Genomic DNA, 24,514 nt, shown 5'->3' with positions numbered 1-24,514 from the left:
TATATAATCAATTCTTGAGGCTGCAATATTTTAAGTTATAAATTTATTATATTTTTTACTAGAATGTTTTGTTCTTTTCTTTTCTATGTTTAAGCTTAACCATATTGCTTTTCATGCTTGCATTTTTTATTGTAATGTGATTATGTTTTTGGTTCTGTTGCCAATGCTAAAACATACCCCATTTTTCTTCTTTTTGAAACCTGTTAAATAATATTTTTACATAAACCTGTTCTATTAATAATAAATACAATTTTTATTGGGTTATCGATCATATGCGTTTTAAGTCTTCCACAGAAATTAAAAGGGTTATGAATAGTAACTTATGTGTTAATGTGTCAAGACAGATGTTTTTAAGACGACTGAAAGAAATAGGGCTGTTCAATCAAATTTTTCGATAAATTTAGCAAACTTTTAGCCTCGATCTTGACTTTACGAAAATATAGACGTTTCTTTTGTTATCTGTTCTCAGTTTTTAACAAGGTTTTAATTTATGGCTTGGCTGTCTTTAAAAATATCTGCGAGAACTTTATTTTCGACCTGAAGACATATAACGAGAGACATCAGCATTTAATCAAAATATAGGTACCACTATTACAGTTATGATAGATTTAATTCTGCCAATCGGCCTTCATGTTTTTCATCAACCCCCTTCAGAGAATCACCAGCTATTCTGAACACATGCTGTTTTTCTTCCATTTTTGTTCCACCTCGCGCCTTCATGAATGTCTGTCTTAGTGTCACTTATTAAATTATGTTCTTTATATTCTACGCCAATACTCCTATTGCCAGTGGATTACATTTCAGAATAGATTGCTTATATTAGTTATTTGTAACTATACCAATCTGAATTTCCTAAAATAATTGTAGCGATATTTGTTATTAAACTTGGTTACTGTTTAGGGGAGACGGAAAACAATTATAACTTATTTGGGACATTCGTAATTATAATAATTTGATTTTCATAAATACATATTTGCGTTATATCATAAAGGGGATCGTGTGTGATCGTCTAGTCAGAGTTAACGTTGTGTGATCATCTAGTTGTTCTGTCTAATTGTTCATATGCCGTTGTGTGTGTGTGTGTGTGTGGTGCATGTATTTTTCAACATACCTTCGCGCATCGTCGATGTTGGTCCATCTGAATTCATCTCATCTTGGAGGGGAGACGGTACCTGTTTTGGACGAAGACCCATTCACTCCAATACGATGAATTGGTTTTATAGTTTATTTCACTTTCCAGATGACTCGCAGAAGGATGGAAAATTAATCTCTGGTTTACGTGGTTTCTCTTGGTCTCATTTCTACACACATCAGCCCCCCCCCCAGCGAAGGGGAGGAGACGTCTGTGAACCCGTCCGTTGCGTTCTAAGCCTAAACCAAATCTCAACGATTCAGCTAACCTGATCACGTGACTCACACGCAATCCGATCAGTTGATCCTGACTTCCGATCAACGTGTCTACAATATAATTTACACACTCCCCCCTCTCTCGATCCATTCTCTAACATTTGTATGGATTATTATTTGATTGGTTCGTGCTCCAAAAAAAACAAGGGACAATTAGAGATTATTTTAGTCCACCAGAAACATGAAAGATTTCCTCAAGAAATTGTTGTACCAATTATTATTTGACAGAGATAGTTTACAGGAGAGATAGAGAAACACTAAAGGTTATTTTAGCCATCCGTAACTATAAAAGTCTATTTTCTATTAGGAATTTAATTTATGAAAGTTTTTTTTTTGTTAGGAGAAAAGTATATCTGTTCTCATAGTACACTTTATCTGTTGTGTCGTCGATTAGTGAAAGACAACTCATTTTTAACCGAGGCAATTTAATTTAAAAAATTTAATTTTAATTTTTTTTTTTACTAAGTTTTATTTTTCTTGCAATAAAAACAAAAATTTCTTATATGAAAATATGTACTAAAGAATTGTATTAAATACTTGTGATGATTACTTTTTGTAGAACTGGATTGATCAAAAACAGAGCGGAAGTGCACGTCTACGTCGTGTTTTCCAACGTCATCCAAGTTAACTGTTAAAAATGCAGTAAATTATAAGAGATATAATAAAATATTGCACTTATTATACGTAAACGTTTTAGTAGAAAACCAATATTGGCGATTTTTCTTCAACGCAAATTACCGGAGTGTGTAAATATAGCCTGTGTACGAACTCTTTCAACCTAATATATGAGCGGTTTTTCACACCTATCGTATGGGCAGACCTTCTGAATCTAGCATAGGAGCAATTATATTTTAGGCAAGCATATGTGTGGACTTGTTTTTACAAGTGTTCTATTCTCACTCTTTCTCGCTTTCTCTTTTTTACTTTACGGATGAGCAAACTTACATACGATAAATATGCAATGCTCTCTACATAAATCATATTTACAACCTTTTAAGTGAAAAGACTGAACGTTAAGCGTGATTTTTTTCCTTACAGTTTTTCACCCCAAACATGATATATTACATCTTGGACCGCAAAAGGCTACTATTTGGGATCGTGTGATGTGCATGTGTAAGTTGAGCAGCGAGATATTACATTTAAACTTCTGCAAGTTAGTAGTCAGGGAGGTACAGAACAGGGAGGAAATTCCAAAGTTTAGTAGTTTAAGGGAAGAAACTATTAAAGTGGAAGATTTTTCGTAATGTAGGGGCTTCTATAGTGAAGGGGTAAGACTTTGCTGCTTGTCGAATTCGCCAAGGTTATGTACGTCGAGGAGGCACGAGTGATATGAGTTCATCATGATTAATCTAATTTACTTAAATCAAACTCTAAAAAAACAAAAGGTCGAATATACTAATCGAGAAATTAATAAATACACGTAGTGTAATTGACAGGATCGAATTGTTCTGCTATCACATTGTTTGAAACATTCGTTTTGACGTTTAGTTTTGAAAATGCAACATCATTTTTGTAGTGATAGTTTCGTATTTTTTTTAATGGCTTTTATCGTTTTTTGCATTAAACTATTCAAATAATCGTTCATATTTTCCGATGTCGGAAAATTACTCATCGAATTCCTTGCTACAGTAATAGGAAATAGAATGAATATACCTTTTTGTCATGTTTTCCTTCATGTTTAGTTTTATTAGGAAAAAATCTGTTTTTTTTTTAAACTTTGAACTGTTTCTGAATGATGTGTTTTTCCTGTATGTTGTTTTGGAATGCCATTGTATGAATGAAAACGTTAAAACATTTTATTTTGCTTTTAAAGTGCATGTAAATGTTTCCATAATATAAAAAATGGAGCCACTTAATTTTTGTCGCTGTTCATCGAGAAGCAATTCAATAAACTTTTATTGAACATACGCATGCGCACAAGGATATTTAATGGCGGGCAAAGTTGGGAAGATTGGTCGAATAACAACAAAGAAGAAAACCACGTGATGTATTTGATTTAATTTTGCACTTGTTGTATTCTTGCAATCCGCCATGTTTGTTAAACTTCGAAAAGCAGTCGTTTCAGTTTGACCAAACGGTTCATGAAAATCGAGAAGTTGGGACGCGATAAAATCTACTTAAAACAGCGATGAATCCAGTGTCCGAAAGAAATGGGCGATTTGCTTTTTGTGGCCCATAAGCTGATCTAATAAAAACTGGACACATGTAAAAAAAAAAGAGCAGTAACACGTAGTTAAAGAAGAATGAGAGCGTTACCTTGTATAGAATGATACATTATTCTTTTTTATTATTTCGTCTTCGTCCATATTTTTCAATTGAGTCAATTCAGCCACTCTGATGAGTCGTAGACTACAAAACACGTGTCAGTGGATAATTATATTAACAAAACAACAACAACAGTATATATGCCGCTCCCCATGTGGGAGTACCAAGTTGGTTAAAGAGAAAACTATTCCCAACTCGCATTTAGGTAAAAATGCTCTTTCTAAATAATTGAATTCATTCAAAACGTATCGCTAAAACAAATGCATATATATATATTTTTATATATATATATATATAGTTATCCACATACAGTACGGTATCGCTGTATCACAGCTCATCAGTGCGGCTAGACAGGCAACTACCTCAAACCAAGATCGAAACCCGACAGCTTGTACGACAGTCAAGACTTCTAACCATTATGCTAATCGGTGGCCGCTGTGCGAGTAGTGAATTAACGATGTTTTGACATCGTCCGAAATACTTAAGCTCAATTTGTTTTCACAAAAAGCATCGCTTAATACGCTAATGGTTATTCGTGTATCATATATATATATATATATATATATATATATATATATATATATATATATATATATATATATATATATGAGAAAATTTCGGAATTAAAGAAAAGGTTAAAAAAAACTTTTCAAATTTTGAATCTGTGATTGGATCTACCTAATACGAACCTCATACTCTCACTGTACTTCTGCAACACTAATTATTGGACATTGCTGAGTATTTTTTTATTTTCCTATAAACTTTTACTTTCCTTCAAAAGCTTTTATAATTACCGTTTTCAGCAAAATTAGATTTTTATCTATATATTCCTTTTCCTAACACATTTTTCTGAGGAGAAGAGCCTATCTTTGAAACTCAATCGAATAAGAAATTTTTCTCACTTTTTCTCGTATTCCTTGTTTTGAATAAAATATTGTGAATTGATTTCTACAATACTGTAACGCCTATTATATATATATATATATATATATATATATATATATATATATATATATATACAGCAGCGTCTAAAACTAATCGACAAAATTTTAAAAGCTTAATATTTGTTAGAAATAACAACTGTGAAAAGCTGAAATTTTGACAACTAGTAGTCGTTATCATTTATAATAACATACTGAAATTTTAATCATTTACAAAGGATAGAAAAAGAATTATAACATGTATTTATTTATTTTCAAAATAGGAACGTCCTAAAGTAAGGGATAAAATTGAGAAAGTCAATGTTGAGCCACTCATACAGAATTCACGTTTCGATAGGGCTACCTTTATGCAAGGTAATACCCCATGTCACAAGGCAAAGGTAGTAATGAGTTACCTTAGCGAGCAAAATTTCGAAATTATGGATTGGCCATCGTAAAGCCTTGAGTTAAATCCAATAGAAAATCTTTGGAAGACCTTATGAGTGAAAGTTATGGAAAGAAATCCCACTGAGACGAAGGATTTGGGGGTGAAGCGTCAAGAAGAATGGTCTAAAATTAGTATGGAGGATTGTCAAGAACTGATTCGTTTTTGTAGAAGAAGACGTGCAGCTATCATTGAGAGCAAGGGCTCGTTTACTAAATATTGATTGTACATTTTTATTGTTTTTTTTGTTGTTTACATTGTTTTTCTCAATTTTGTCCCTTACTTTTGGACGTTCCTATTTCGAAAATAAATTATTGTTATATTTTTTCTATTTTTTGGAAATGATTCCAATTTTAAAAAATTTCAGCATTTCACTGTCGTTATTTCTAACAAATATTAAGGTTTTAAAATTGTGTATCTTGCTTTTAGACGCTACTGTATATATATATATATATATATATATATATATATATATATATATATATATATATATATATCGGTAGATAATGGGTATCAGGTGTAGAATAATTTTGAAAGCAATTTGAGTTGTTGGTAAATACATTCTTTGTGTTCTAGAGAACGATTCGATGAATGAATAATTGCTAGACAGTACTAATATATATATATATATATATATATATATATATATATATATATATATATATATATATATATATACTAGCAAGAGTACCCGTCGTTGACTAGGTTCAAGAACAGTCTACAGAAAATGGACTCTGATTTATGAAAGTATGATAGGTTATGAAAAAGAAGGGTTGTAAAGAGATAGCTTCGAATTTGGGGGTATCAAAACCAAAGCAAAATATGATGAAAGTAAAAATAAAATAGATAAACCCCAGAATTTATTATACCATACCTGTTCACACTGAAACACTTATCACAATATTCTGTGGATCTATATTAAAAAACCTTTTAAAACTTTGTGACATATTTCCATTCTATGGAGGTCAGGCGCGAACGAACACCCCATAATTATATTACACCATATTTCTTCAAACTGAAACATAATTATCAAAGTATACTTACGCAGATAGATATGAAAAGTCTTTAAGTAAGTTTTTGCCTATTTCCATTCTATGGAGGCCAGGCGCGAACGCAGACCCCATAATTTTATTATACCATCCCTATTTAAGTTATAACATACTTATCAAAGTATTCCTATGTACATCTACATCAAAAACACTTGTAAACATTTTTTTTTATTTCCATACGTTGTGGACTAGGCGCGAACGCAGACCCCACACTCTTAATGAACCACCGTTCTGCCAGATCAAACATACCGATTCCTGTGTCTCGATACATCTTCTATTATATGCAATCAGTTTTTTTAAATAGTCAACCATATAGGAGCCTATTCGTGATCAGACACACACACAACACACACACACACACACACACACACACACACACACACACACACACACACGCACACACACATTCAGATTTATATTATATATATATATATATATATATATGTATATATATAAATAACTACTTCATTTACTCACATAAAATTAATATACAAAAATTTATGCGTAAACTTTAAGTATTTACTTCAACAGTACTCAATACGTAGTTAGAGCTAGTTAGTAAGTAACGCCATATATATTTATAACTTACTATATATATATATATATATATATATATATATATATATACTAGCAGAGTGACCTGACGTTGTTCGGCATTGACTGAAGACTAACAAATGTTCCACGGTCCCATACTTTTACTGTCGTCGAAATCGATAAAATCGACCATTTTTAATGAAAGCGAGTGATTGACTGCTTTTGTTATAGAGACGATCCAAACCCCCCACCCCCAGAATACTGGGAGGAAGCTTTATATGTCCCCACGCAGTCGAGAATACATTGTAGTCTATATTGCACTGCAAAGAACTTAATGTTGATTTGATAAAATTATCTGTAAATAATGGCTTTACTTAAAGTTTCAAACTCAAAAAGAAAAAAAATCATTCTTAAATTGTACTTTAAACAGAAACATTCATTTCGAACGCGTCTCTCATATAAAAACAACCATCTGTTGGTTTTATAAAATTATCATTGTACAATCACTTGAATTAGTTTAACGTACAAAAGTCAAGAATCATGGTACAAATGCGCTCTAAAAAAGCATTTATTTCGAACGCACCGTTGTCTTATAAACTGTTCTACCATTGATTTTAAAGGTTGGGTCTTTCTGCTTCTGCGGTGATAAAACTACTCAACTGCACTTGTGATGTGAGGTTGTATACATCCATGCTATCAAATTATAAAAAATTCCCTTTTTCATATTTTCCATGAATTTTGGAACTTTCAGTCTAAACACTCTTGCAACAATATCTGGTCGATCATTACTTTCTTGTCCAGCAGCCAAATTTTCAACAATTTCTGGCCAGTGTGGATTACATGTCATAGTGATAAAATAATTTGCTGTCATAATGTCTCACAAAAGTCTTTGCATCTGACCTTTTTCTCATGGCGATACCGAGAACCACAAATATAGGTTGGAGGAAGCACAATTCGATGACTGAATTGATTTGGATCTTCATCCGCAGCAAGTAAACTATTCAATAAATTTGAGTAATTTTCAACACGGAGACTTTGCTATTCTCTTCTTAAAAACTGTAATCCTTTAGTTTCTATTTTGCAGTATGCGTCTACTAAGAATTACTGGTAGAGTCGCCATCCAAACAAGAGGTAATTCGCTGATCTGTAACTAATACAGAATGAGTAAACTGCAATTGTGTGATTTTGCAACCACATCTCCCTACCAAATATATGTGGTAGCCATCTGTCTATTTGGAAAAAAAAAAACAAAGGATACATCAAAAGATTATAGGATTGGTGTAACTCCGAAATTCTTTTCAGACCATCTTGTTTCAACTGGAGAACAATATCTCTGTTTTCTGTAGGTTCATTTGACATTAAAATTGCAACTTCAGTCCTGGTTAGTGTATTAAAACGCCACAGGTGTTCTCCTTGGGGGCACTTTTTTTTCCAGAGTTACAATTTTCTTGTCATTAATATTTCCTTGTCGTACTTGCTCTATTGTTGTCTTTAATGTTTTTTTTTATATTGTGATTACTTTTATTTTACCAGACTGTAATTTTTTTTTAAGATCTCAGCATTCAAGTATACTTGAACATATCTTGCTGTTTCAGATTCAGGTGATAGCAGTGATATTAGTTGATGATAAATTTGACCTTGGATTTTTGCAGATGAACTCTAACCCTGAACAGATGCATCTTTGTGGCCAAAGCTTGTCATGACAAAGAGAGTGTTATATTCTTTAATCCTTGACGAAAAGTGTTTGCTAAGTGAAGTTTGCTCAGTAAACAAATCCTAACATTTGAAGCAGGGATGGAAGTAGATGCAGTGTAATTTTTCCATTTCTGCAACAAGGTCCTGGTGATTTTCCTAAAAAACTTTTTGCACCACACTGACAAACTTGACACATTTGTCCTATTGCAGCCTTTTCACATGAGTCATTATTTCATTATTGTCATAGAGTGATGCAGTACGTTTATCATTTTGAAGTTTATATTGTCTTAAATTTTGATATCTGTTTCTATCAGCATTCGAATGAAATTGTCTCTCTTCCTGTGACTGGTTTTGTCATGCAACCAAATGGTACGATATATCATGTTCATGTCGTCTTTGACGGTTAAGGAAGTTTGGTACTGTATTTGTCTAAATAGACGTTCTCTTTCAGCAGAGTTCTTATTTTGGTGTAACTCACCCTGCCTGTACCTTTGCAATGAGAGCCGATCTTCTCTTTCCCCATAGATCTTATTTTGGCGTGAATCTAGCTGCCTTTGCAAAGAGAGTTGTTCTTCTATATCGACATAGTTCTTATTTTGGCGTGTATCTAGCCGCCTTTGCAAAGAGAGTCGTTCTTCTCTTTCGCCATGGTTCTTATTTTGGCGTGGCTAGCTGCCTTTGCAAAGAGAGTCGTTCTTCTCTTTCGCCATGGTTCTTATTTTGGCGTGGCTAGCTGCCTTTGCAAAGAGAGTCGTTCTTCTCTTTCGCCATGGTTCTTATTTTGGCGTGACTCTAGCTGCCTTTGCAATAAGAGTCGTTCTTCTCTTTCATCCCAATTCTCTCACTGACGACGGAGCCTCATCCTTTGAGGATGTGAGGTTGTTGAAATACTGTTACTTCTGTTACGCTTCATAATAGATGGAAGTCTGTAAGCAGGTTAAAAAAATGGAATTTCTAAGACACTTTTTAACATGGATAAAAAAGTAATTCGCTGTAATTTAAAACTAAATATATCTAATTTTAAAAAAATTTCGAAATTAACAAAAGATAACGGCTTTTGTGCTACGTAATAGCTGAAATGTTTTTTTACCCAGAGTTATGATTTCGTGTGAGCAGTCTAAGAAAAACTATTGAATTCCTTTCACTGGCTTATTTATCGTAAAAGCACTTTCTAATATGCATAAACTTAATTAGCCGCGGCTGAAAGAGTTTGCCTTAAACTCTACATTGGACCCAACAAACCACTTCCTCTCTGACTTTACTTTGTGGACAGACGCCACACTAGATGATCTGAAAATAACCCCTTTTCAGGTGCATGATATCATGAAAAACCTAGACACCTCAAAAGCATGTCGACCCGATCTCATCCAGTGTGCTGTGCTATTAAAAAAATACTCCGCTGAGGTTACTTCAGTCCACTCCAAACTTAATACAACCCCCTTAACAAATCTTGCTTTTCTGACTGCTGAAAAACTGCTTCTGTTGTACCAGTTTACAAGAATTTTGTCGAAAGAAATGACCTATTAATTTATCGCTCCATTAGCCTCCTCCCAATTTTCGCCAAAGTATTTGAGTCCATAATTAACCAAGCTCTAGTCCATCACCTTACAGCTACTAAACTTCTGACCGACCAACAATATGGATTTAGGCAAGCCCGTGCTACAACATATATCCTAACTGTAATCTCTGAACATATATACCATATACTGGACAAAACAGGGGAGGGCAGAGCAGTAGCCGTAGATATATCTAAGGCTTTTGACAGGATATGGTACGGTGGCCTTCTCATGAAAATCAGATCCTATGGTATTACTGGGCGAATATTTGACACAATTAAATTCTTTCTTAAATAAGAGAAGAATTCAGGTTGTCCTTGACGGTCGTACATTTAAACAATATGCTATAAATGGGGGTGTATCTCAGTATCCTTGCACTTTAATTATTCCTAATATTCATAAATGACCTCCCTGATAAAATTGTCTCTGAGATTGGTATATTTGCTGATGTCACCACACTCTATAACAGGCACGAGGATAAAACAAAAGAACACATATCTAAGGAAATGGGAGAAACATTAGCGGTAAGCCTCTAATCTGTAGTGGAATGGGGACAAAAATGGATGGCCACATTCAATGCTGCCAAGACTAAGCTTGTTTCCTTCAATAATTACAAGAAACCTTTTCAACCACTAATAACTATGGCTAAAGATACGTTACCTGAAAGTATTTCTTTCAAACTCCTCGGCTTAACGTTCGCAGGGAATATGAGTTATAACAGGTACATTGAGTCCATTGCCAGGTGGTGAAGGTGGGCTCTCTCTAACGTGCTAGAAAGTTACTTACGCCGGAAAGTATCCTGTACTTCTATGAGGCCACCATTCGTCCATGCATGAAGTATTGTTGTCACATTTGGGCTGTTGCATCTGCTACTAGTCTCTTGCTTCTGGACAATGTTCAAAAGAGAGTCGCCAACCTGAACTGTAATCTAGGCTTTAACGTCTGTCCCATCGACGAAATGTTGCCCCCTCCACTAATATGTGTAAAACGTAATTTGCTGCAGTTTATAGAGTTTTCCGAGGAAAATATTGTATTTGATCCAACAGGTGACGTCTTTTGTGGTCCATTATAGCTGGAGAAAAATATTTTTAAACAGTTGTTTGATTTGGTGAGCAGTGTAAGAAAAATTGGAATTCCTTTACTTTTTTCACTGTTTTTTTTTTCGTAAAGACACTTTCTAATATGCAAGGCTAGAGAAAAAGTATTTTTAAGCAGATGTATAATTTGGTGAGCAGTTTAAGAAAAAAGGAATTCCTTTCACTGGCTTTTCTTTTTTGTAAAGACACTTTTTATCACTTTTTTTGTACAGGCACTTTACTGGCTTTTTCTCGTAAAGGCACTTTCTAATATGTATTCAACGTAATTTGCCGCAATTTAAAGTGTTATCGAAGGGAAATATTGTATTTTATCTAACAGATACGCCCAGGAGAAATAACTCGAAACCGATTCTTAAAAATCTATGTCGGTAACAATAATTCAAAATAATTTAAATTAAATATATTATCAATATAAATCAACTTTAACAATCATAAATAGAACACTTAAAACAATTCGTTCGCTATAAACGGTAACTAACACAGCTATTTAGTAAAATCGATTTTCCTTAATGTAATATGATAATTAGGTTACCTCTTGAGCGTATATTTTGCAAGAATCGTACTCTATGTAGAAATAAATGAAATAAAGTTTATGCAAGTAAATTTTCAGTTTGAAAATTAGGAAAGTAACGGACCTTTTGTATATAATAATCAAATTTTGAACAAACATATAAACAGACAGGAATACGTATTTATATATAGAGAGATGTGTGTGAGTGTATGTATTATTATACTAAACTACAAAAAATGCAACTACCTTCACAATGGATATAAGTATCTAATCTTTTTATGAAAATCGATCTAGACAAGTCATAAAGTCGCCACTTAATGTAAAGAACTATCAGGAAAGAAAGAGGATTATCACAAAGACGACTGACTTTAGGCTTAACAAGATTAATACTAAAGGGTAAAGCGAAAGCAGTCAACAGGAAGAAAGTTTCAGAAGTCTTGCAAAACTGTTGTGTAATGAAAATTACTACTGACAATATGAATGAACTAAGCCAGAAAAGGATGATAAATAATGGTGTTATTTTTTTTTTATGGAAGACAAATGAAACAATATATAGTTATTTATTGAAAAATAACGAAACCGTTTAAGTTATAGGATGCCATTTTTAATTTGAAAAAAAAAACTCTTAAACTTTTTAGGCGTTATTTTCCCTCTTCATGGATAAAAGACATCGTTTCACATCTTTTTTTTTATTCTCTTTTCTTGTTGAATCGTTGTGATATTTAAACAGTATATGGATGAAAACGTCTAAAACGATTGCTGGCGACAACGCCAAATGAAGTAGAATTTGTATCATTATCTTGTTTTAGATAAAAACAATGCATCTAATAGTGTCTTATCTTTTATTAATTCAAATTTCTATATAATTAAAATGCCTTAAAAATAAGGACTATCATCAATTTGTAACATACAGTTGTTTTCTAAATGTGTATTATATTTATTTCTACTGTCGGACTACGATACAGCAGAAGCAATTACGTCATTACATTCATACTTACGAAAAACAATACTGAAACCAGATCAAATATTTGGTAACTGATTACTTTTTCTTTCTTTCTTTCATTTATTTTTCTTTTTTTCTATTATACCGAAAGCTATAGTCGACGGCGACGTGAAGACTCCATTTTTATAAGCCGCTACAACGAGGTGTAGGGAAGGGCGTCATCTCATTCTCAATATTACTTGCTCTTGATTCTCTTCTTATAATAGTTAGTATTTAGCATTTTTTCAAGTAGATGATTGGACACTTGTCTCCCGGTCTATTAGCGAACACTTTTACTATATGCCGAGCACTCCTACCATTTTACCAAATAGGTCGGACATATTACTGAAACAGCTACAAAAGCAAACACGCGCGTAAGAGAGAAGGCGATAGATAAATACATGCAGAGAGAGAGAGAGAGAGAGAGAGAGAGAGAGAGAGAGAGAGGAAAGGTAGATAGATAGATAGATAGATAGATAGATAGAAAGGGAGAAAGTTAAAATAAGAAGTGGAGGTTTATTTGATAGAAAATATTCTTTTTTATCCATCCATAACCTCCGGACAACGTCGAGTAGCTCTGCTTATTCCTACGAAATATCAAGTTCCCATGTCGAATTCTTCGGACGTCCATAGGTTTGAGATAGGCAGACAAAATCACTTCATAGCTATAACCTGCTATTATCGAACATGGCGGCCGCCATTGAGCAATAATTATATATGCAGCACTAAAAGAGTCTGTGGGTTTTGCCTATCTTTTGAATGGAAATGTAAAGAGATCTTAAGCTGAATAGGGAATGGAACCTCTAGAGTGTTCAGATAAATCTTAGGAAATTTCCGATGCCCCCCTATTTCAGGAAACCCTCAGGAAAATGGCCGTTTTATAAGTATCACTCTGCAACTTGAGACGGTGCATAATTTTCATGCTGATTCAATCCTGATGGGGACAGTAATTGCTTCGAATGACTTATAGCGAAGGAGACTCTCCTTTGATCGCGGTATGTGCACAGGATATTTGAAAGATGAGTTTTCGTTTCCATTCCAACCAACCGGAAAAAGTGATACGAAACGCCGGAGATAATTGTAATGATACGAGGTGTGCTGCAAGCAATTCCTTGGAAGTAAGGACCGGACCACGGGGACGTCGATGGCGACCGTGGCGGTTACGGTGATCGATCTATCGAACTGTCAAGCGAAATTATTGATATAACGATGTCAAAACGACAAATTGATCATGGCTATATCAACAAATTTATTATTCGAAACGTCTCGTCTTTTCCCTCTTATCTCTCATGAGCTTTTTTCTCGTCTGTATTTTTACTTTCTTATCATTTTCCACTTTTTTCTCTCTCCTGATATCTAGCCGTTTTATTATGACAGTCTTGGCAGGATCGGCCATTACGTAGGTAACTGCTACGCGTGTAGGTATCTATTAAGCGCTAAGCATTGCCGTTGCATTCACGATCGACATAGCGCTGGTCTAAGTGATCACAATTATTTTAAGAAGATTTTAACGCTCTTACGTAAAACATTCTATATTTATAGCTACTTATCAAAATATTTCAATAGTATATATTGACAATAACATTTCCAAAGTTTTACTCACTCAAATAATTTGGAAACTACTTCCGGTTCTAACCATGGAAAGGAAGCTGAAAACATTTGGTCCCACACTTCTATAAATAGAACAGCAAATAATTTCTTTTTAAGATCCAATAAAAATCTATAATAGTAATGCTGCTTACGGTATGATTACTCTGAAGAACAGATAAAATTCATCTATATTTATCAATCTCTCATCCGAAAACTGATGAAGTCTCCTTCAAGATTATTGTGAAATGTACTAAAACTTCTATTTGTACAATAATATATGAACTTATATAAATGAGTCTTGCAATAGTAAGCAACTAAGTCGCAATGTAATTTTTTGTGTGAACCGCTTTGCTCCTTGCGATAATATGATAAGTTGTTCTAGAATTTCCCTTGACTTCTATAGTATATCACACGTACCCATTCATAAGACATCTAATATTTCGCTTTCTAAAAAAGAAAACATTTTATTTTCAGTTTGTGTATTCTAACCATTTATAGTTACACAACTTTAAACTCAATAATAATAATAATAATAATATTAATAATAATAATTAAAATAATAATATTAATATTAATAATAATATTAATAATAATATTAATATTAATAATATTATTATTAATAATACTAATAATAATAATAATAGTAATAATAATAATAATAACAACAACAACAATAATCAGAGAAGACTTAACACGTGTGAGGCACCGAAACTCTAAAAGAATGGAACGAAATGTGAGTTTGTCTTTTTTTTAAAACAAAAAAAAAGTTAATTATTACTTCGAATTTATTTCAGGAAGCAGTCTCTATTGCGATATAAATGTATAATTCTGTCTTTTCATTAAAATTTGACTAGTGCAAATCCTCTAGCATGAATGCGAAAAGTGGCCAGGCGGGCGACTGACGAATAACTTAGATGAATGTGGCTCCGAACTTATAACCGGAAGCAGTCCAGTTTGCGATACCAACGTGAAAATTGCTCCGACTTAGAACGAGGGAATTAAATACTACCACAGCATCAGCGGAAATTGCCTTCCTCGTCTTCTTCCCATCCAAAATTTCTAGCGACTAACCAGTATGGTGTAAGGTAGACCTATCATCAAACGCCTTCTTTCGGAGCATTACTACCGACTTTTACTAAGTAGAATACTTAGTTAAAATTTTTAGTGTTTCTAAAATATATATTATTTTTTTTTAAATAATATCGAAATTTTAATTTAATATTTTATATTTTTATTTCTTTATTTTATTTTTTATTCGCTTTGTTGTTTATTTCTTTTTAACTTCTGTTTATGCCTTGTATGTATGTGTGATAGTGCACGATACCTCCTGTATACATTGGAGCCAAACACTATACATGCGTCAGAGCCACAGGTAAAACAATTATGGGATCGGTGTTGCCACAAACACCAAAATATGAAAAATGTCAAGTACAAATAATTCAAACCATGGGACCCAGAAGAAAGATCTGGGTGCCATGATCGGCAGGTGCTCCTTCGGTAGCCAGCATGGGGGACCCGGTCGTCATCCTGCGAACTTGGCCAACTTTCTGGTTTCAGAAACTCAAATAACATGGACGCTGAACAGGTAAGTATAACCTCTAAGTTCAGGGAACAAAATGATACCGAACAAACACAGCACAGCCATGATAACCATCAAAATGAAAAAAAAAAAAACCGAAAGAAAGAAATGGGCAACAAAAGAGAATAGACTCGTAATGGAATGCTACTATAGAAGTCATCCTAAATATAGATATGGAGGTTATCGGAAACAAATGAATGAACTATAGGACCTATCCAGTAACTACCATGCGACAGAACAAAGAATTGCGGACCAAGCAAGACTGATACTCAAGAAAGGTTGGGTCTCTAAACTAGAACTAACAGAAATTTAGCGAAAAATAAATGATGAAACTGAACAAGAAGCATCCTCCAACGGAACCGCACGTAGAGCAACCCCACAAGTTAAAGCCTCACAAGTAAAAATACCAAAGGCCCAGAACCAACAAAGAACGAAGTCTACAAACGTGGAAACCGAGAACAATGAAACAGAACAGAGAATGAAGCAAATAAAATAAATAAAATAATACAGCTGATGAACGAGGAAAAAACAAAGCTCCCATCGTTAACGAACCAAGAACAGAAGAAATTAAAAATAGAAACAGGGAAGGAAGCTCCTCCCACATATCCCAACAAACACAATCACAGACTTAAACAACCTCATTTACGCAGGCGCCAAAATGGTAATTATGAATCTCAAATCAGAAAAACAACCGGGGACAAGCTGACCGACAAAACCTGGATGGGAAATAAGACTAGAAACCCAAATACGCAAACATAAAAAAGAAACCAAAATGATCAACAGGAAGGAAGCAATGCGAAGAAAACGGAATATTGGAAGTGTAACTGGCAGGGAGAGGCTAAACAAAAAACATGAAGAACTGAACCAAAAAAGAAAAGCAAAAGAAGTGAGATTGAGATGATATAGATATAAATCTGAATAATGCAAACAAAACAGAACATTTAAAACTAATGAACGCCAATTCTACCAAAATGTGAACGGACGAAAAACAAAAACAGAACACCCAAATCCGACAGAAAAAAACTCTACTGGAGTAAAATTTGGGAAGACCGACGAGATCACAATAGAAATGCGGAGTGGCTGAAAGACATGAAAGAAGAATTACAACAAATAGAAGAAGGAACAGTGAATGAAATCAGCAAGGAAACCCCACAGAAAACCATAGGGAAAATGGCAAACTAGAGAGCACCAGGGCACGACGGGATACATGCATACTGGTTCCAAAAATTCATAACCTTACACGAAAGGCTAGCCCAAAACCTGAGAAGATGTATACAGGAAGCAAAGGTGCCAGACTGGATGACAAAAGGTAGAACCACACTGCTACAGAAGGACACGGAGAAAGGAACCGTTCCCAGCAATTATAGGCCAATTACGTGCCTACCCACCATGTGGGAGATACTGACAGCACAACTGAGGGAACAAATCTACCACTCACTGAATAACCGTGGACTCATCCCCGAGCAACAGGAAGGATGCCAAAAAGGGAAAAGAGGAACACATGATCTGTTATATGTTGATCAAAAGATTCTAAAGGAGGTAAAAAGGAGGAGGAAACATTTAGCTATGGCATGGATCTACTACAAAAAAGCGTACGACAGGATCCCTCAAGCATGGATAATAGAATGCCTAAAAATTTATAAAATACCAAGCGGGATCACCAATGTAATAGATAACGCAATGAAAACATGGAGATTGGAACTGACAGCTGATGGACAACACATAACAGAAATTAACATAAAAAGAGGCATCTTCCAAGGAGACTCGTTATCACTATTACTGTTCATCATAGCCATGATGCCCTTGAATAGTATTCTGAGAAAGTGCCAAGCCGGATACAAGTTCCCCAATACAGAGGAAAAACGAACCACCTGATGTATATGGACGATCTGAAACTTTTTGCAAGGACCGAAAAGGAGCTAGGAACACTAATTAACACTACCAGGATCTTCAGCCAAGATATCCAAATGGAATTTGGAATGGAAAAGTGCGCACTACTAGTTATAAGAAAGGGAAAACTGGAAACGACAGAAGGCATGGAACTACCCAACCAAACAAAAATGAGGGCACAAGGAGAACGAGACGACTATAAATACTTGGGAATTCTGGAAGCGGACACCATCAGAGCAAAAGAAATGAAAGAGAAAATTGGAAAGGAATACCTCAGGAGAATAAGAAAACTCCTGCAAACGAAAGTATATAGCAGAAACCTAATAAAAGGTATAAATACATGGGCAGTGTCACCCGTGAGATACTCTGGGCCGTTTATAGGGCGGACAAAAAAAGAACTTGGACAACTTGACCAGAAAACCAGGAAATTCATGACCATGCAAAATGCACTACACTCAAAGGACGATATTGACAAACTCTACATGAAAAGGAAAGAGGGCGGGAGAGGACTGATCTGTATAGAAGACTGTGTGAAGGACACAAAAAAAGAACTAGCAGCGAGAAATCAATGGTAATAGGCTGTTGCGATGATGCAAATTCATTTGCAAATGCCATCGAAGGACGTGGAGAGAGCGGGACGTCTGGGGAGACTTGTTGTCACTCAGCTCCCAGAGAATACTACAGGTTTCCAATCAGATCGTTTGTTGACTTGTGTGAAAAGCTCCATGTGAGCCAATAATAATAATAATAATAATAATAATAATAATAATAATAATAATAATAATAATAACAACAACAACAACAACAACAACAACATATTTTGATACCATGAGATTTAATGGGTAAATTTTTCAATCTTTGAGAAGTTATCCGTTTCTTGAGTGGTATTAATGCAGCAATATTTACATGAAGGTGTTTAAAACCAAGATTAACATCTGAAATTTCCATGCAAGGTTACAATCAATTAAGAAAGTTGAAAATTTCTGTAGAATATGAAAGCTTACAATTAGGATTACGTTGCTGAGGATTACGTCATATAAAGGAATTTGCAAATGATACGTGATGAATAAAGTCATAAGGTATCCATCCCTCTGTCGGGACCATGAGTGAACACGGTCAGTTTCATGACACTTTTACCATTCCCTATTATGGAGGGGGGTGTACAATGTATTCTTGAAAAGAAAAATGAACCCCCGAATGTTTTGGTAATTGCTTCCTTAATAATATTTACGACCAATGTTGTTAGATAAATAAATAAATGAATAATAATAATAATAATGATAATAATAATAATAATAATATAACAATAATAATAATACCTTTTTAAGAATAAACAAAATAGTGGGCATCGGTTTCTTCTGATAGCATACGAAATAGCTGTGAAGGGGAAGGGCAAAGGAGGATTGAAAGACAGGAGACGGAAAGGACTAATCAGACATCTACTGGAAATGTGCGGAGAGACTTATTGCCATCTAAATGTCAATGAAGACCAATGGTGGTTTCCATCGAGAAATCAATAATAATGTTGCCATAATGTAAAGTTATTTGCAAAGATTATCGAAAGAGGCAGAAAGTACAAAAATTCTGAAAACTTATTGTTACCCGGACTCCTTGAAACACTACCGGTTATTATCAATGAGTAATATCTAATAATACTCTATGTAAGAAATCCTAGTGAGTAAATAATAATAAAAGATGAGGGGAACGAGAAAGAGGGGGGGAATAGATTGCTACTGCGTGTTACCTAGACAACGATATTCCAACTAATTCCTTGCAAAAGCTGCCATGCTAAGATCGAAGAATCGATCTTTGTAGTTCAACATAAAGATGGCAGTGACTATTTGCAGGCAACTTTTAGAGTTACCACCGCATCCAATTCAGTTCCAAGAGTTTGAGGTAAATTTTGTCTTTTTTAAATTGGTTTTCTTTCAACGTTCAAAGAACAAGGAGATTAGAAAAGCAAAACAAACAAGTAGATGATTCAGATGAGTTTCGAGTGACACAGAATATGTTAGAAATAATGAGATCAGTCCATATTGTATTCAATCCTCCTTGCTGTCGCAGTCCACCCAGCTTCTGAATACATGTTCAATACAGCATTTTGAATAAAATATTTTCCTTCGTTGTTCTGCTACGTCATTTTTACATACTAAAGTGGTTATAACTCTATATAAATTTAAATAATTCGTTGTTTCATTTCATTGTTCATTTCATCCTTGGTAAATAGTTTCAGTCGAATGGATTTAGGCTTTGAATTGTGTATCAGATCGTCGATATATTTTGTGCGTATTTTATCTATTTAAAACCTTTCCCACCACCGTTTATTATAAATAATCACACCTTTTCCTCATGCTAATTAACATTCACAGATGAGATGAATTGGAATACATACATAGAAGATACTGCTAATTCTGCTGCATGAAAGGTGGGCTCCTTCTACCGGGATAGGAAACTGTTCAAACTTGCCAGTACCTTATATTTCTAGAAAGCCACCATTCGCCTACGCATAGATCCTTGTCGCCATAACTGGGTTGGTGAACTATCCAACTAGTCTCTGCATCTTATACAGGTTACAAATAAAAGAATCTCTAACCAGTCGACACTGTTTACCAAGTATCTTATCGCTGTGCTTGTTTTGCAAGTACAACCACCAAATGTGCTCCGACGAAGTTACCGCACTTACACCACTCGACGTAAATACCCCCAACAAACCCGGCGAGCAGCAAAGTCCTACTTTTTTTTTTATACTGTAGACACCTCCAAATTCTGGAATACATTCCACTCTAATAGTTTATTTCCTTTTGGAATTTTATTTTTCTGCTCCCTGTTTCCCCATGTACTAATATGCAGAAATCGAAATGTAATGTTAACATGTAATCTGCTGCACAACTCACCACCGAGGGTGTCCTCTATAAATCCGGTGTCTGATTGACACAAATCCCTTAAGTCTCAATGACAATGTGGATTGTTCGTGATGAACCAGATTAAAAAATAAAGATAAAAAAAATACGACGTAATTCTGCAAATCTTTTGGTCATATACAGTATTTGGCAGAAACTGAATGTTCCAAGAAGTGTTGATTGCTGTCTTAGAAATACAGAAACTCAGCTCAAATTAATGAAATGCCTCTTATCGTTCGAATGTGATTAAGGAAAATCGTGTTCGCTTTTGTTTCATTTTTCTTGAATCAAAATTCTAAGAAATTAATGGACTTTTTCTTGGCGTCAACACTTGATCTCTATATGAGATACATAGATATTCAAATGTTCCATTCCATTTCCTTTTCCTTGTCAAACGTAAAGAAGTAAATGTAGATTCCATGAACAAAGTTTTTTTCTTAGAACTGCACACCTGTGGAACTCTCTTCCGTTTTTCTGCTTTCCAGTTGACTACAATATGATCGTCTTCAAGTCCAACGTAAACAAGTTCCTGATGAGCCGTTCCCCTTAAGTAATCTAATTTACCAAATTTACACTACTAACGATTACTATATTGTCGCATTGACCACTGTACACTCTTTAACACTTATCCTTGAGTGGCCCCTGGGCCTTGATAAGTGGTGACTTCTTTATAAAAAAGAAATAACATTAATTTTACTCTCAAGAACTGACCAGTTAATTGTGCTATAATATACCTTTCGTGATCTCCTGATTTTACCGAATATCAGGACAGGAATTCTTCTAGTTTAGTACAGTATCCAGCTTAGTGTCGTTATTATAGGTAACATCAATAAAGGAAAGTGAACTATTCTCCACCAATGTGGTTGCCATACCGAAAAGATCTTATTTAGGTTTCGAATACCATGCTATTTTGAATACTTAGAGTTTAATTGCAGGATGACGCACACACATGCAGTTTTGTCCTTACAAACCTTTATGCAGAAGTACTTTAGACTGGGCATGCGCAGTTTTGTGATAAAGGGAAAGCAAGGAGAATAAACGACGGTGATGATAATAAAAGAGAGAGTCCAAGGATAAAATAGGAGAAAAAGGAGAAAACAAGAAAAATAAAAGTGGGCACGCTATTTGAAATATATGCGTGCCAGAGGTAAAGACGGATAAAACGACTTAGGAAGATGCTTGGATTGCTATAAAACAAGATACGTCCATTCAATCTACCTATTTAGTGACGGTCATTTATTTCGAATATGACCGTGACAGACAGACGCACCAGAAAGACAAATTTTCTTGATAGTCTTAGATATATCTAAAATAAAATGTTCTCGTATAACGTGCACGTTTATTAAGGAAACTTAAACGTGCCACATCAACTCACGCAAAGAATCTCTTAAAGAGATACATGAACGTATTTTTTTTCAAACTGACGTGCGTCAAATAGACGAACGAAGCATTTTATTGAGATTTGTGGACATACGTAATTATAAAAATAAGGCAGGATAATGTAAACAAATAAGATATGTACGAGATGAAGCTGTTGTTGACAAGATGAATTCAGTAAAAAAAAAAAAAAACGTCGGTGGTGATAAAATTTTTTTTTTTAAGTCTGTCGTGTTGTATTCAACAAAAATACGGAGTGTCGATGATAGAGCAAAATGACAGGTTTTTGTTGAAAAAAAAAAAAAGCGGGAGACGGAAAAAGGACGAAAAACGCAGGAAAAGTTGCGAGTAATTGCTGACTTGCGTGATGTGTCTTATTTGCAAGATTCGCTTGCCAGCATTTTCCTATGATGAACTGAACGGAAATCAACGCAATCTGGAATGGACGAACCAATGTGTATATCAATTGAGAAGACGCAGAATATATATATATATATATATATATATATATATATATATATATATATATATATATATATATATTGATACATGCATGTATATGTATACACACATGCACACACACACACACACACACACATATATATATATATATATATATATATATATTCGGTTCTACTAAAGTGGTGCTTAATTGTAAATATAGCGTTTTTACTGAGTTGCAAAAATACTTTCTTCGTGGGAAGAAAAGTCAATATAGGTTAATAATTTGAAAAGGAGTTTTTTTATGAATGATGCAAAACCTATTAGTAGACATAAGTGAAAGATATGTAAGTAGACGAATTGGCCGATGAATAAATTAATAGATAGATACGCAAGAAAAATTTGACGTATCGATATATATATATATATATGTGTGTGTGTGTGTGTGTGTGTGTGTGTGTGTGTGTGTTATGGCTATGTAAAGACCAAATTTAAACTTGTTCGAAAACATTCTTTATTTTAGATTGTGAAATTAAAAAATAAAAATGAATGCGTCAGCTGACCGGTTTCGAAGCTCGCTCAACAGAGCTAAAATCGAGCTTAATTATGTTTTAAAAAGAAAAGGGGGGGGAATGAATCGGAGATGAAAAAGTAGGGGGGAATATATGTATATAAAAAAAGGGGGGTGAATTAATTATTAAATAGAAACTAGATTAATCCCTAAGAGATTCTCTTCTTGTTTACAAAGAGAAGGTCTCAGAGTCTTAATAAATATAGTTTCTAGAATTTTTAGATGGTAAAGAGAGTGCGACTTGCTAAGGATGGAAAAAAGTCCGCACTAAAATTCGAAGCGCAAATACGATTATTTATAAGGTGCTCTCCTATAGATGAGCCATGGGTATTGTTCAAAACATCCGAAGGTAGGTAGTTTCTATTTCGAATTTTGGATGGAATATGTTGTTTTACCCTATTATCTAATATTTGAGACGTTCGCCCGAGGTAGCGCACATCGCAGCTACATTTAAATAAATAAATAATTGAATTGTTATGGTGGGGTTGGATGGGTGGGGGGGAACGTCTTTACAAATTGAAGACAAAATGGGTTTACAAGCAAAAACAACACGGATATTTGATGCAAAGTAACATTGTTGTACGACAGAAGAAATTGGCTTGGCAAATCTTTCACTACTATTAACTATTAACTATTATGCATATACTAGCAAAAGTACCCGTCGTTGACTGGGTTCAAAAACAGCCTACAGAATATGGACTCTGATCTATGTAAGTATGATAGGTTATGAAAAGGAAGGGTTGTAAAGAGATAGCTTCGAATTTGGAGGTATCAAAACCAAAGCAAAATATGATGAAAGTAAAAATAAAATAGATAAACCCCATAATTTATTATAGTATACCTGTTCACACTGAAACACTTATTATAGCATACCTGTTCACACTGAAATACTTATCACAATATTCTGTGGATTAAAAAACCTTGTTAAATTTTGTGACATATTTCCATTCTATGGAGGTCAGGTGCGAACGAACTCCCCATAATTATATTATACCATATTTCTTCAAACTTAAACATAATTATCAAAGTATACTTACGCAGATAGATATGAAAAGTCTTTATTAAAGTATGTGCCTATTTCCATTCTATGGAGGCCAGGCGCGAACGCAGACCTCACAATTTTATTATACCATCCCTATTTAAGTAAAAAAACATACTTATTAAAGTATTCTTATGTGCATCTATATCAAAAACACTTGTAAACGTTTTTTTTTTTAATTTTAAATTTTTTTATTTCCATACTTTGTGGACCAGGCGCGAACGTAGACCCCATAATTGTAATGAACCGCCATTCTGCCAGATCAAACATACCCATTCCTGTGTTTCAATACATCTTCTATCATTATATGTAATCAGTTTTTTAAAATAGTCAACCATATAGGAGCCTGTAATTGTCTGTATTTTTTAGATGAGGTGTTTTCATTGAGATTGTCGGACTGACTTCCTCATCTTGTCACAACGTTTCGGCCGTTTTGCCTCCAAAACAACTGATGAAGGCCGGAGGGCAAAACGGTCGAAACGTTGTGACGATAACAACCAAGATGAGGAAGTCAGTCCGACAATCTCAATCAATATAGGAGCCTATTCGTGACCAGACACACACACACACACACACACACACACACACATTCAACTTTATATATATATATATATATATATATATATATATATATATATATATATATAGTTGAGTTGTGATAGGTCT

This window comes from Euprymna scolopes, chromosome 26 (genome assembly GCF_053919585.1).
Source record: "Euprymna scolopes isolate OS-2025 chromosome 26, ASM5391958v1, whole genome shotgun sequence".
Taxonomy (NCBI): Eukaryota; Metazoa; Mollusca; class Cephalopoda; order Sepiida; family Sepiolidae; genus Euprymna; species Euprymna scolopes.
This window is presented reverse-complemented; position numbering follows the sequence as displayed.